This window comes from Leptonychotes weddellii, chromosome 4 (genome assembly GCF_054177405.1).
Source record: "Leptonychotes weddellii isolate Sample4059 chromosome 4, ASM5417740v2, whole genome shotgun sequence".
NCBI lineage: Eukaryota > Metazoa > Chordata > Mammalia > Carnivora > Phocidae > Leptonychotes > Leptonychotes weddellii.
In genome coordinates this window covers 18212285-18216391 of record NC_138372.1, presented here as the reverse complement: position 1 = coordinate 18216391, position 4107 = coordinate 18212285, and the positions used below count along the sequence as shown (strand labels likewise).

General features: G+C 45.0%; 1 non-coding gene across 1 annotated transcript; it reads left to right on the top strand.

Moving 5' to 3' along the window:
- The first annotated feature begins 3672 nt into the window (after nt 1-3672).
- Nucleotides 3673-3806, top strand: LOC115937408 (U4 spliceosomal RNA). Its single transcript, XR_014145010.1, has one exon. It is a non-coding gene; the product is annotated as a U4 spliceosomal RNA (small nuclear RNA).
- Nucleotides 3807-4107: the final 301 nt, after the last annotated feature.

Sequence of the window (4107 nt, the reverse complement as noted above, 5' to 3'; positions counted from 1 at the left end):
TTTTTTTTTTTAAAGGAAATGAGGACACTGAGGCTCACAGAAGTTAAGTGGGTTGCTGAAGTCTCTTCAGCAGCCTGGCTGCTGTGTCCACCCACACCTTTAATCACTAGGTTCTCTTTCCTTCTGACAATGGAAGAATTACATGCTAGGATAGATTTGTGGTGTTTCAGGACCCAGACTCTGGAGCATGAATAGACCAACGGCTGGTCCTTGGTCATGTGATTTAAACTCTCTGAACCCTCTCTAATCCCCTCATCTGTAAAGTGGAGGAAATAATACTTCCTAGGGCTATTTTCAGGAATTGGTGAGGTAATGAATGATTCACTGTGCTCTGTGAAGATTTGTTAATATTAATGAACTACAACCAGCTCCTAACCTAGACCACAAGCTGTTGAAGGTAAGGACTTGGCCTTACTTATCTCTGTGTCCCCAGCATTTAGCAAGGTCTGACACTTACCAGTTGTGTGAACCGAGCCTCAGTTTCTCCATCTATAAAATGGGAATAAAAATTATCTCATACAGGGGCGCCTGGGTGGCTCAGTCGGTTAAGCGTCTGCCTTCGGCTCAGGTCATGATCCCAGGGTCCTGGGATCGAGCCCCACATCGGGCTTCCTGCTCGGCGGAGAGCTTGCTTCTCCCTCTCCCTCTGCCTGCCTCTCTGCCTACCTGTACTCTCTATCTCTCTGTCAAATAAATAAATAAAATATTTTTTAAAAATTATCTCATACAGTGGGTTGTGAGGCTTAAATAAGTTAATATATGTGAAGTGGGGTACCTGGGTGACTCGGTCAGCTAAGCCTCCGACTCTTGGTTTCTGTTCAGGTCATGATCTCACGGTTGTGAGATTGAGCCTCACACTGGGCTCTATGCTCAGTGCGGAGTCTGCTGCAGATTCTCTCTTTCCCTCTCCCTCTGCCCCTCTCCTCTCTCTCTCTCTAATAAATAAATAAAATCTTAAAAAAAATATATATATATATATGTGAAGTAATTTGAACATGCTTGGCATGGAATAAATGCTATGTCAGTATTAGCGATTAAATGTCATGCATGTCAAGTATATTACATAGTGTAGAGCACTTTGAAATGTTAGTTTTGTTTTTGTTTTTTACATTTATCATTGTAGGCCCTCAATAACTGTTTGAGAAAAAATAAAAGGAATGAATGTCATTTACTGTCTGTAATCTTGGGAGAGAAACCAGCCCTAACTTCCTTATGCCCTAATTTACTCATCTGCAAAATGGGAATGAGAATACTACTTGCATTCATTCAACAAACGTTCACCCAGCACTTACGTTCTCCCAGTGCTTATGTACCAGGGATAGAGAGGAAAGTCACAGGATCTGTGCTCATGGGTACGAAAGCAGCCTGCTAGGAGGTTACCGTGGCCTGACAGACACTTACCTCTCCTTCACAAAGTGGTAGGTGGACTTAACAGCACCAGTCCCGGAGATGTTGCTGCTGGCAAGGACCTCACTGGCCACCGAGGCAAATCTGTCTGGATCAATGCCTGTGGCTCTGAGGACCACATAGAATGGCTTGCCAAGAGGAGTTGGTCTGTTCTCAAGTACAGTTGAGAGCTGAGGGTCCGTGAAGATGCCCAGGACAACAACAACATCCCCAGTGCCCAGACCATGGATGGTTCCATATCTAGAGAGAGACGAGAGTGAGACTTTCACCATGAAACCACAGAGGGAGGGATACTCACTCACCTTCTGCCTGGCACCCAAGGTCACTGAGCACTGGTAGCTAACCTTCGTCCTGGACTTCCTGAAAAATGAGGGGCCACCTAGGACCCTTGAAGCCATCCAAGCCAACCTACCCCATGGCAATTTACGTAAACAACCCATAATGCATTACTTCATGGAAGCATCTTTTTTCTTCCACTAATGCTTTGAGTTTCAACCTAAGACGTACCTATGATTGGTGGTTGGGCATGGGGGGCCAACATCCTGAGAGTGACGACTCCTTTTGCCTGGATTAGATGTAGCAATGAGAACTCTGGAAGCTTCACAGGGCCCAGCCTGAGAGGCAGCTGATAGAAAAGAACTCATGGGAAGACCACTGGGTTAGACTGGATCTGGCTGACATTCACCACCAGAGTAGGTATGTGCAGCTGAAGCTGAGCCTTGTACAGTCAGTACTGATGAAGCCAGGGTGAATCTGCAGGAGGGGCATCTCCAGAGAATGAAGGGTGTAGCTGTTGTTGGTCTAGAAAAAAGCAGGGAGGCAGCCATTACCCTCACATCTCCAGGAGAAACACCTTCTCCTGTCCTCATTGGCTGCAAGTTGTTTATTTAAATAAAAGCAATGGCTGAAGTGAGGTGCCTGGGTGGCTCAGTCGGGTAAGCGTCCAACTCTTGGTTTCAGCTCAGGTCATGATCTCAGGATCATGGGATGGAGCCCTGTGTCCCGCTCGGCGGGGAGCCTGCTTGAGATTCTCTCTCTCCCTCTCCCTTTGCCCCTCCCTGCACTCGCAGGCTCTCTCTTTCTCCCCCTCTCTGTAAAGAAAATAAATAAATAAATAAATACATCTTTTAAAAAAAACGTAATGGCTGAGCATGAGCTGTGCGTCAGGTACTGGGGCCTGATCACAACTCTCTGAGGAGAGTTCTGTTTATTAGTTCCCATTTTACAGAAGAGTAAACTGAGGCTTAGAAAGTTAAAAGACTTGCCCAAAGCAAGTAACAGAGCCAGAGTTCAACATTTCTCTGATTCCAGAGCCCATGTTCTTCACCTGTGTGCCAGTGGTTCTCAAATTTCAGTGTGCATTTTAGAATCCCATGGAAAATAATCACCGGAGTGCTTGTTAAAATTGCCAAGTCCTGACCCCTACCCCAAGATTTAGGTATCTTTTTGGTATTTTATTGTTTCCAGAGGATTTTTTTTTTTAGAGAATCACAATGAGGTGTTTTATTGATATAAATACTGCAGTTTATTACAAAGAACACTGATGGAGAGTTCTGGGGGCATAGTTCTGGGGACTTAGTTATTGTACACTGAAACTGCCAATTCTGTCCCATGGCCTAAGCAAGACACCCCATGATTCTCTGGGTGGCAGAGCTAGAGATAATGGTAGACACTAGGAGGAAGTAAATCACCCCTTTAGGACAAAGTCTGGTTTTCAAAGTGATCTCAAGAGCCCTAGAGCCTCCCTTGAAGGGGCATGAAGCCCACCTACATGTTGGAGAGAAGCTGATTCAGCAGGGAATCCTTCCTCCTCCTCCATTCAATCAGAGCTGCCCTGTTTTTATACATTTGTTTTTATATTTAGGTTTTATGTAAGATCTCTTCCAAAGAAGGGAGGTAGCAGCATCAGTGAGCAGTTAGGAACACAAACCAGCTCTGTTAATAACTGTATAACTTGGAAAAAATCTGTCCACTTCTCTGAGACTTAGATTGTTCATCTGTAAAATGGGAATGTCACAGGATTTTTGTGAAGATTTAATGATAGTGCATAAAAAAGACTTCGATGGGGCACCTGGGTGGCTTGACTGGTTAAGCGTCTGCCTTTGGCTCTTGGGGTCCTGGGATCCAGCCCCACATCAGGCTCCCTGCTTAGCGGGAAGAAGCCTGCTTCTCCCTCTCCCTTTGCCCCGCCCCCTGACTGGTGCTTGCTCTATCTCGCTCTCTCTCTCAAATAAATAAATAAAATCTTAAAAAAAAAAAGACTTTAGCTTTGCACAGTGGCAGTATCGTAGCCAATGAGGTTTATCCGAGGCGCGATTATTGTTAATTGAAAAAAAAAAAAGATTTTGACCCACTTCCCCTGGCAAGAAATTAATAAATATTGGTTGTGATTGCAGTTGTTATTATTTTAAAGGGTTGTGTGGCTGTCAGGTTTGGAAACCAATATCCCAGTCCATCAAACATGGTATCATTTATAAGGGTGTTCCTAGTCTGATGGAGGACAACGTGGTCTTTTCCCCAAAAAAGACTTGACTCCATTCCAAAGAATTATTCCTCAGTCAAATAGATGTAAAATTATGACTGGTGCCCAATCACCCATTTCTCAGTCCTCGCCACACCCCACCCCTCCCCCACAGACTCCCCCATTCTTATCAGGCAGCCCCTCCCAGCTTGCTTACAGAGAGGCACAGTCCACAAGTA